The following is an 11,913-nucleotide window of genomic DNA, read 5'->3' on the forward strand; positions in this document are numbered from 1 at the left end:
TGGAATTCCCATTTATACATGTTTACTTCCAGATCTGCTAATCTGCAACAAGATCTTGGCAATGGTCCTGACTTCGCTGTTTCTTTGTTTGTTTTCTTTACTGCTGCGTGTGATCTCCTTTAAAGCAGGTTACAGTCATCACTATTGTATATATGTGTTTGCATGTATGTGCCTTGATAAATTTTCTATTCTGGAGTTCTGAATTTTTCATTTCAAGTCCAGCTGGTACAACTGTGAACTCATCTTTCAAGTATGCTCCTCTGTGTCAGATTGCTAGCTTCCAAAATGTTTGACCAAGTGTTTTGAATTAAGTCCCTTGAGGAAAGCTGTCTGTATACTTGTGAAAGGGCATGCTCTGTGTAGGATGACTGTGTACAGTATAAATCTATAAAACATGGAAGTGTTTATAAATTTATCTGCCAAATATTTATCATCCATGTAACAAATGCAAAATTATTTAGTGTACATCAGATTAATAAAGGGGGATTTTCTGCTCCACTATATTCAAATAAAGATTTGTTCTCTGCAATGAATACAAATTAGGTGTGATGATAGCCAGACATCATGCTTTACTAACCACAAAATACTGAAAACAATGGGTTTACCTCAGTTAGTTCATTTACAAAGGCTCTCTACATATCTCATCTTTCCTGCCCATAACAGAGGTTGAACATGTATGAAAAGAAAACATGGAACAAGTTAATAAATGTAAATGACTGTTTAAAAAACAAAACAAAACAAAACAAAACAAAACATAACATAACAGCAGAGTAAAAGTTGGTATGGTTGCAAGGGGCAAAACGTCTTTACTTGACCATCCAGGATTTATATTATTATGGTACGTAACTGCACAAAATAGACATCTATCCTTTCGCTACCTAACTGCACTGCAGGGGTATGATGTCACCCAAAGGGTCTGATGTAGCTCCATGCCAAAAGCATACTGTTGCAAGGTATGATAATCCATGCATTCGAAAGGCCAATGGGTATTTATACAGTAAAGAATGAACTTAGTATGGGGACACACACATGCAAAAATCAAACACAAAAAAAAAAACAAAACAAAGCAGCACTGCAACAATGTTCGTTCTCTATTGCATTTGTGCACTAAGGGCCTCCAAAACGCTTCAACAGATCAAGTGTGATAGCTTTAATATAACAAGAAGTGGCTGAGTTATTTATATTCGGCCATCTCCATGGCTAGATTGGAAATACGTTTCCAAATGTAGGTTATTCCAAACAGATGATGGACTAAACAAAACACATGAGCCTTTTCAGCTGTGTCACCAACAGGGAAAAGTTAAGCCACATGTGAATTGAAGCATTTTTCAGCTCGTGCAAGATCACTGTCTGCAAAATCCGATAACTAAGGACATTTATGACTTTGTGACTGTCTTTTGGCTAAATGGAGTTTTTTGTGATACAGTACAGAAATTTTTTTTCTCCATTTATGAATTATGACCAACACAAGCACTAATCCATTTTAAGTCTCCTTAGATGTACACTCTTATCTGCTTGCATTTGAAGGGTAGTATAACTACACTCCTCTAGTGGACATAAAGCTTTTATGCATATGTCTACTAGTTTCATTCTGGGAAGAAATCAACCTCTTCTGTGTAAAAGATAAAATAAAAATCCAACAGGGAGTTTGGGAGAAGATGTGCAAATAATTTTGATAACTGGTTTTCAGAAACTTCACCTAATCTCTAGAAAACCTTCAGCAGCAAGGAATCTTATGTTGGAGCACATCATCCTGCAAAAAACCACTTTGGATTGTACAATTGCATTTCTCCGAAGAGTTTTACAAGCTTATGTGTATATATTCCTGCCTGATACAGTTCTGCTAGAAAAAGATAATGCTTCATTTAGAGCACGCTCTGTGTGTGTCTTTATATTGTGTGAGACAACTACATAGAGACAGTGGGTACGTTAAGAGGAGGAAGCATGTTGTTGTATCCAACACTGTGTACCTGAGACCAAATGTTAAAATAGATTATTTGCATCCTCCATATGCTTTGCTTTGCAGTAAGATGACAACTAGGCTATGATTATTATTTAATCCGTTGCAATTGGAATCTTACACATATAATATGTTAGACTGATGTGAGATCACTAGCTAACCTGAACCATTTCTCATCCTGTTTAGTCATCTCTGCAGCTTTTTCATAGCAATTTACATTGACAGCAGAGGAAAGAAACATTGGCTTAAAGTTTCTTGTAGACTTTCCTAAAAATACTAAGGTGAACTGAGAATCATGACATTCTATCTGGTGGCACCACATTTAAACTTTCACAGTATACAGTTGAATTCAGTTTTTCTGTAGATGTATTTCACATTATGTTTTTACATCCAACTCTCAAAGTGAACCTAACTGATCTGATTAGGACTTAAGTAATGATTTTGTATTACTATAGCAGAATAAAGCTATATGTGCAAAATAGCTTGGGACGACACTGAAAGCCATATTATGGAGACATAATCCTTGGACAGGAGGATGGAGCTTGAAGTAAGCTTGACAACATCAGTTTCTGGATTATGCAAACACGAAGTTCTGCCAGCTGTGATCTGTGTGCCACGCTTGACTGCACTAGGGTACACTGATGTCTTCAAAGTGCTGTATGACTTCTGCTCAGAAACCCAAATGCTGTCCCTGTGTTTAGACGTAGAGGCACAAGCTGCAGCTGCTGCCATCAGTGGTAGTGCCTGAACAAACTGTATCTGGAAATGCCTACACTAATCAATCCAGGCAATATTCCCAGCTTTGAAAATGAAGACAAACCGGTGTCGGCCTTATTAATCCTTGAGTAACTGCTGTTATCCTTCAGAAAAGCCAGACAGTGGCAATTCTAGTCACAGAATGAGAAATTGTCGAAGCACTCCTCAAACACACTGTCCAATCCTGAAAAAAAATAGGTACCTAAGAATCCTTAGTTACAGGAATAAAGTGTGAAGTTCTTTCTATAATCACTTACATATCAAATACATAAAATGTTGATTTAGTATCTAGGTAGTTTGGCTGAATTCTGATCTGATACAGCCTGAACTACTGATCTAATCTCAGTTCTCCCATAGGCAAATAGTCCTTTAATTAAAAATATGTAATGATAATGCACAGAGTTGGAGTACTGCGGAACAACAGTGGTGTTATCAGTGTGCATTTTGCAACATGTTGCATCATAACATACTTAATCATGTTGTGTGCCCATATAGACTGTAAAACACTTAACCCTGGCACTCTCAGCGAGTTCCTGACTTTAAATAAAATCATCCTTTTCTTTGCAGTCAGACTGGACTTTACAGAGACTAGGAATGAGACATTAGATAAAGCTAAGAGGAATTACACCTCCAGCATCCTGGAAGTGAAGCCATTAGTGGACACTCAGAACTGCTACATCATTTAGCTTTGAGTGGTTATCCTTGAACACACTAACCCCGGGGACTCCCTTGCAAACTCCAGATTCTGCCTCCAAACAGCATTTCAGCATTTCTGGTAGAGCTAGACTACCTGAAAGGCAATCCTCCTGGTATGTGATTACATATCAGCTAAGACCTTTTTTTTTTTTCCCAGGTTTATTTCCCATCCGGCAGGTCTGGCCTCTTGGTGAACTACTGCCTATGAATATGTTCCACCCACCCTCCCATTCTGTCCATAAAGGGTTGCAGAAATGATTGTTTTATTATTAACCAGTAAAATTATATGGAAAATAAGCTCAGGCTCCTTGAGAACAATTACTCATCAGTACAATTCTCAATATGCAGGAGTTGTCTGACTTTGTCCTTTCAGTATTTAGCTAAAATCGGAGTTTTCAAAATTTGAATAAAATGGTAAATGTGTTCAGAAAAAAAAGAGATCACTAGTAAAGATGCTGGAGTAGGACCAAGGAACAGTAAGATATTGCCATACTCTTGATTTACAGCAAAGTCAGTATTACACAGCTACTGTGAACCATAACTGGTCTTTGTTAGGGCTGTTACACTGTGTTTTGTAATCTAATTGGTAAAGGCTGGAATACATGGACATATGGAGCCCAATTCCCAGGGACAATCACTGGACTTCACCTGACAAAAGCGTATCAGAACTACTGGCTGATCATAAAGCAGAAGAAAAAAGGTGTAAAAGAGCACACATATATTTCAGAAGATATCTGTAATTAAATATGCAATTTTACATTATTGTTACATGAATCTTGAAATCAAGGAAAAATGGTCTGTACACGATGACACAGAACTCTCCTTATGAGGAAACTTTAATGCTGGCCATGTCAGGGAAGCGTATTTTACTGCGAGTGCTCTGGTTATAGAAAATAAAACAGGTCCACTTTGAAACAGTGCAATTGCCAGTCCCACCTACAGGTGGAGTAGGAAAAATAAATGACGGAAAAGGATCGGGACAAAGCTCACACAGAGTTTCAGTCATCATTGTTCAGCAGTAGGCTGAGATCCTTTGCACGCAGGTAAAACCACTGCCTGGTTACCACATGTCCTGTGAGATGGGTGAGCAAACTGTCCTGAGCTGGGGACAGGCTCACCTCTTCCATGAATTTTGATGGGGTGAGACTTGAGAAGAGGGCAGCTCTGGGCCTCTCTGCAGATGGTGTTACCAATGAACTAGCATCAGGATCCAAAACACAGAGGCTTCTGGTTAATTTTCACCTGGAATTTCACACAGTGACTCTAATGCTACAACCACAACAGATTTGGGGCCTGGTTATCTCAGGAATACCCTTTTTCCCTTAGAGAAACACAAAGCCACTTCCAGGACTATAAGTCGAACTGAAGCCATTTTGATTTAAATAAGAGAAGGTTGCTGACACTGTATTCCCTGTGAAGGGTCCTGCATGCTGGAATTAGCTCTCCTCACTAAGCCTCCTAGACCCTTAAATTTGTCAGTCTTTCGGACACATTCTTCATTTTTTTCACACTAATGTGAATAATGAGGAGCTTTTCAAAAGGCTGGGACTGTGCCAGTGGAAAAGTGGTGGAAATAAGACCACCAGAATTAGTCTGGTGGAAATCCATGGGAGTTCAGTGTGTGCTTTATGTGTGGGGGAACTGTTGACAGGCAAGAAATAGTTGTAGGGTTGCCTTAGCTGTCACTCAATATGCTGTAAAGGCAAAGCTGCTAGTGCTCTGCCTCAGGAGTAATAAATAAATAATACATTAATGAGTGAATAATGCATAGACTTTTAGTGGAGTGGAAACATTGCTAAGCACGTACATTCACAAAGAAGCACACAGATGCTGTATTACAAAGCCAAAAAAAAAAAAAAAAACCAACAAAAACCAACAACAACAAAAAATAAAATCTCCCCAAAAAAGAAACACTGCCACAAGCATATCACTTACAGCTTGTGGATAACATGTGGGGAAAAAAATCAAGATTTCACTTCTGGTACATACAGCCCGATAAAAAATGCATTTTTGCTGAATCTGTGAGCTGCAGCCAGGCACAGATGTTCCCTGCTTTCAAACAGTTCTGAATTCATTTTTATGGTCATTCATTATGTCAAGACTCCACTCCGAAGTACTCAGTTAAGTGAATAAATATTTATTCCAACAGAAAAATGGAAAAAGCTCTCTTCTGGCAGAGTCCTTGCAGCAGGATTTCCACCTCTGTCTTGCTAAACTCTTGCCACTTTTGCAGGAATCAGAGCATTTCTCCAAGACATTTTGAACAAAAACTTCTTTCTTCTTTTTGAAAAAAAAACCTGTTCAAGCAGAGAAACTGGTTTCTTACATACCTTGCCAAGCAGGATTTAACCAAGTCTTGCCAGGATGGGAAAAGTGGAGCGACCCCTCACCTGATAAAGGACATATAAAAGTACACCTTAGAAATGCACCTTCAGTAAGTCTAGGATGCATCACATAAAGTAATTAGAGGTAGATGCACCAAGCTGCAGTATATCCCTGTATTTCTAGCCCACCACTGTGTCTCACGTTCAGCATAGGACACACCACTTCCCCCTCTTTTATACTTAAGCAGCACTTTGGGAGCTGAGTAGGCTTCTGAAAAATAATGACAGCTTTTGTTCAGGGAAGAGGAACACTAAGTCAGCTCAGTCCCATGACTGAGATAGTGGTGTGACCCCACAGATAGGCCCATGAGCTCAACAGCATCGGCAATGCTTCTCTGGTCTGTAACATGCAGTTTGGGACCTGGGAAGAGCTACTGCACAGTCACAGTATTGCTGTTGCCAGGGGATCGGTGTTTGACACAAAAATCCTTGGATTCGCAGCACTAATTTAGAAATCACGTGGTTCTACTGCCAAAAATGCTGGAGGATATACTGCTTTAAATCTTCTCAGGACTGTGTTTGCAGGTTTTCCTTCAAAATACATCATCTAGAAGGCTGTTTTCCTCAGAACAACTTAAGCATAGTCCCTTAAGGATCTTCTTACTTTGATAGCTGCTGTTTCAAGGCAGAGAACATGAGATTGGCGAGTGGTAGAAAGTTGACATGTATCTCACACTAAAGTAATTTCTCTAGTCTTGTTCTTTTTCAGGTGTCTGTTCTGTGCAAAAACACTTCTGTGCACGTTTTAGTGAGCATCTTCTGGTTCCTTCCTAAAAGTTTGGCTCAAAGTTCCCAACATGTTTGTTTTCCCTCCATCCCACAGATTATTTCTTTGGCTTTTAAAATCCAAGTTTTCAGTTTCAAAACAAATAACAAGCCAGGCATAAATGAGGTACCCCGGGGTCAATCCCATCAGTCAGGGCAAGATTGGCTTGCTACACAGGAATTGTAAAGGATGGCCAGATATTTTTGGTTATGACACACTGATACTTGGTCTGCACAAGTGCCAGTGTGGCAAGCCCAGCTTAAGCTTGTCAGCCTTTAGTTAGCCGCATGAAGGAAACACTCAAAAAGGTCCTTGTTATAACTGGGAGCCTGCCTGGAGCTAATCTCCTTCCATGTTGTCCTGCATAGATTCAGGCTGACCCACCCAAGGAGCAGTTCCCTGCGCCTGCTTACCAGGGCAATCTCTCCAGGACAGGCTTTCTTTCCTGTGAAAATAAAAAGGATATGTTTTTCTCTCTGCAATACCTATTAGAAAAAACACCCCTCTTCTAAATTAACAAATGCATTTCTCCGTTCTGTAGGACAAAGGCAGCCAGCCAAGACATACGATTTACCAAGAAAATAAAAGTATTGTAAAAGAAAAAGTGACATTAAAGCTGCTGTTTCAACAAAAGGCCTAGTGTCCCTAATTACCTGCGTGTGCTTGCGTCACTGCTACATAAGCCACCCAAGAATTTCAAATATCAATATCCTCCACCATATAAAATCCCTTTGTTCACAATAGGGCTGTCAGGAAAGGTGAAGTAGCAGAGGCGTCTGCAGTTCTTTTGATCCAGGTGCAGGCAGTGAGATGTGGGAAGGGTACGTTTTCATCCCTCCCTCCTCTCAGATTTCTGTGAGCTTGTTTCCCTGATAGATTTGGGGCAGTCCATAGCTGCCTCTGAAAATATAGTTGGTCTATTTAGATACAGCACATTCACTCTGAGCTTGCTCCCACATTCTCTTCCTATGGGGGCATGTTGGTGTGCTCATGGGCAGGTGTGGAGGCTGGAGCTGGACTGTTAGCAAGAATGCAGTGAGAAATACATTATCCACAGCACAATGTCCTTGATAATAGAACAAGGATATTGATCTGAAGCTCTATTAAAGGACTCAGAGTGCAAACAGGAAGTGTTCACATTCAAACATTTACTTTAGATTCTGGTTACACTGATTTCTTAAGTGCATGCTTCTTAGTAACTGTGAAAGCAGAGCACTTGAGTACTTAAAAGAGAATAGAGTCATAGAGTCCAAAGCCTTAGGTCTGATATAGGCTGACTAGCAGTCTGTGGTTGATTTTACAACTTTGACTACAATCAAGTTCCTGTAAGACAGTTGGAGAACACACCATGTTTTCTCTTTTTTGCATGGAAATTTTCCAGACAGCTGAGCAGCGGCTGGGTGCAGCTGCAGTGGTGCTCTGCAGGGGGAAGAAGGAGGAAGAAGAGGAGGGAGATGCAGAGGGGCTGCTGCCCTGCCTGACATGCCCCAGATGGCAGCTTGTTGGGTGTCAATGGCTAGGGCTGGGCTGGCCTGGCCACTAGACAAATGACAGATGCTGTCTATTAATCCCTCTCCCTTCCCAAAGGGAAAAAGAAAAGGAATAAGGGAGAGGGATTTATGGATTGGAAGAAAAAACTGAAACAGCTTTAATGGAAATAATAATCATAAAATATAGACAAATACATACAAAATCAATATGGAACCCAAACCCCCTGATGGCAATTACTTCACCATCACCACTCAGAAAGTCCCAGACTGGACTCAGCAGCAGACAGGAGCTGGATTCTAGAAATGGATTCAGGAACACATAGCTCAGGATCAAAGGCAGAACGGACAGAGCCCTCCTGGGACATTGTCCACTGAAGAAGAGCTTGAGCTTCCTGATCCCTCAGCTCTGTATCAAATATGTCATACATGTAATGGAATCCCTTGATGGTCAGCTTAGGGCCACCTGTCCTGTCTGCTCTTTGCTGCAGGTGCAGCCTTTTATTTTCTGCACCCCCGAAGTGGCACACAAGATTTAGCAGTGACATTGGGCTGCACAGAAGCAAGTGTAAGCAAGAGCCTTTCTACATAACAGTCCTCAGTAGTGCCTGAAAACGTTAAGTGTTATCATTGCTAGAAGTAGATGCTGTCTGCAAAAATATGTCTCTGCCTTCAGAAAAATGCAGCTACTTAGAAAAGCTTTAGCTGAAAAATAAAATCACTGAACAGATTTATTTCTGCTCTGGCTCAAACCAGGACAAAATGGTGGGCTGCAACCCCTCCACCTGGTTCCTGCTGGAGGTGTCTAAATCTTCATGCCACAAACAGCTGATGGAGTTTCCCTTTCAAGTCAGAGAACCAAGGATTAACAAATCTAATGCAAAAGGCTGTGAGCAGACCCACATGGCTGCCACTTGTTACTTCAATATTCTTTTACCTGTCTCATCTCCTGCTGAGAGCATTTGGTTCCTGTCATGCCTGTTGTTCTGAGCCAGCATTACAGAAGTTACTGCTGCTAAAAAACCACTCTCACTTCTCCCTACTGTGGCCTTTCATTTCTTCTCCCAGGCTGTCCCCTGCTCTGTGCTAGCACTCCAATTGGAGAGGCAGCTGAGTGAAAGTGAGGGAGGAACACTGGCCAAAGAAATAACCTACTGAAAGGGGGGAAAAAAAAAAAAAAAGTTAGTTTTCCATTTGGATCAATTAGCTGAGACCCCACGCAGTGACAAAATATCAGTGCCAGCCCAGGGCAAGAGGAGCTGTGGGTGAAGGAGGGAGAGGACGTGTTGCAGATACAGAGGCTGAGAGAAAAAATTGAAGAGCCTCGTCACAGATATGCATGTGACACCATGGCTGCAGTTACCCTTGTCTTTCCAACCACAGTGAGGGAATGAACAGGAAAACACACCAGCAACTGCCATGGTCTCAGAGATGCTCCAGGGCTTTGCCAGCTGAGAAACCCCCTGCCACAGTGTCACACCATGTTTATACACCCTGTAGGACAGGCCAAGCACTTTTCAAGAGAGAAGTACTGTTGTTTAAGTCATAATGCAGCTCTGTCAAAAGTAAGCTTTCCATGGGAACAAGACCCCTTAATTTTAGTCAGAAAAAAATATTTTGAAGAAAACTTTGAAGTGCCTGATTCTGCCTAAAGAATAAAAGAAATTGAGAAAATGTTCTTCGCTATTTTCTTGACTTAGATTAACTGTAACAGAATAAAAGGCAGTAAAAATGATCATTTAAAGTAAATGTAATATTTTCAATCAATTCAAATGCACTGTAAACTGTGGAAGCTAATTTATTCATTTCTATGTTCAGTTTCATCACCCACATTCTTTCTTTCATAGAGGAGAAGCAAGTAAACAGGTCTTCTGCTGACTGCTTCCACAACATAGAAGGATAGTATCATCAACAGGCAAACCAGCAAACAAAGTCCTCTCTCCACTCTTAAATCGTACACCAACAGTCCAATGTGCCAGACCACTGGAGGGAGAAACAGGTCAATACATTGACTCATGACACAGGATGTACAGAAAAGACCAAGCCAGCCAAGGATGCAAGCCATGGGAGATGGAATCAGCCAGGCCATGAGTCCCAGATAGAAACTCATGATCTTCTTGTGCCATACTGGAAACTCCACTTCCTATGATGAGTCAGGGATCCATTTTGATAACCAGAATCCCCATATAGCACATGCACTATGGAAACAAACCTCCCAACTCCACTGGAAGCAGCATCAGCTCTTATAGAGGTGGCTTCTTGCCCCACCTCCAAGTTATTGTGGAAGGTGGGGACACCTGGTGGTGACCTCCTCATCAGCTCCCACCCAAGGCTGGCCAGACCCTGGGTAAAAACCAGTCAGAAGGGTCTTTCTTGCTTGGTTGTGGGCTTCACCCATATGCCAACTGTCATTCAGGGTTGAGGCTTTAATCCCTGCATATCAACAGGTGGTTGTTCAAAACTCAGGAAAGCATTCTGAAAGCCAAGTGCAGACTATGGTTCTAACAGTGCCTGCATCACACACACTTCCAGTAAGTCATTGTCCCTGGCCTCTAGGGAATGGAGGAAAAGGGAGCAGAGAAAATCAAAATGATATAAGGAAGAAGTTCTTCCCCATGAGAGTGGTGAGACCCTGGAACGGGTTGCCCAGGGTGGTGGTTGAGGCCCCATCCCTGGGGGTCTTTAAGGCCAGGCTGGATGAGGCTCTGGGCAGCCTGATCTAGTGGGAGGTGTCCCTGCTCATGGCAGAGGGGTTGGAACTGGGTGATCCTTGTGGTCCCTTCCAACCCTGACAGATTCTGATCTGTTTTGGCAGAGGACTTTGGAGCCCTGGTGGCTCAGTGGTTGGACTTGATGATCTTGGAGGTCCCTTCCAACCTAAATGATTCTATGATTCTATGATCTTAAGAAAGGTAATGGTGTTTCCTACTGGATGTCATTTTTCTTCAATGTCCTTGTAGTTCTTTCCTTCTGAATATTTTGTGTTTTACTTACTATCAGGAGTGTCTTCTTTCTCCCTCAAAGTGTTTTCAACCCGTGACTCACACACAGCACAGCCAAAAACAGGGAATGTGCAAAACAAAGGCTTTGCAAAGAACCTACTGATATCCTCAACCCCCATGGAAAACTGCAGAGAAGACTCTATAGACCCAGCACTTTTGTATTTTGAACCAGAATTTACCAAAATCTTCAAGGCAATCTGCAGACACCCATTGAGAGTCACCTGGCTGTGTGTTAAACCACAAGCATGCTCAGGTATGCCATGTCCCGGGAGCTCTGCGAGGCAGGACGTGGCTGTGCCCAGACACTGTTTCCATCTCACAGCGAAGTTCATGTTGGGGCTTTAGAGACTTACAGAGGACCACCTGGCCCTGCCCTGTAACAGAACTCCGTTTGAGAAACTGCTGTCCCTGCGCATCTCCAGGCATGCTTCTGATGCAGAATGGATTTCCTAAAATATGAACCTTTGACCCACAGATTTGTTTCTCTGTTGATCAAAATGGAGCCCTCTCGGAGGTTGTGAGATACATCATTCATGGAAGCCACAAATAGAGGCCACAAAAACAAGCCCTACTGCCTCGCAATACCCCTCAGAAGAGAGCACCAGCATGGGACAGGCTTATGTGGGTGCCCTCCACTCCAAAGGTGCATTTGGTGGCTTCCCAGCCTCATAAAACTGCTGCTTGTGGCAGATTGGAGTTTTTCAGAAGAGCAGAATTGCAGGAGAGAGTTTGGACTTGGTTTTTCACCCCTCTTCACAGACCAATCTACTGAAACACCAGAGGGGAGGTGCCTCAGCCTTTCACAATGTGGGACTGGGCTTTTTAAACTGACTTTAAAAAAAAAAAAAAATTTCTTTTTTTT

Source organism: Merops nubicus, unplaced genomic scaffold (genome assembly GCF_000691845.1).
Source record: "Merops nubicus isolate BGI_N331 unplaced genomic scaffold, ASM69184v1 scaffold18326, whole genome shotgun sequence".
Classification (NCBI taxonomy): Eukaryota; Metazoa; Chordata; class Aves; order Coraciiformes; family Meropidae; genus Merops; species Merops nubicus.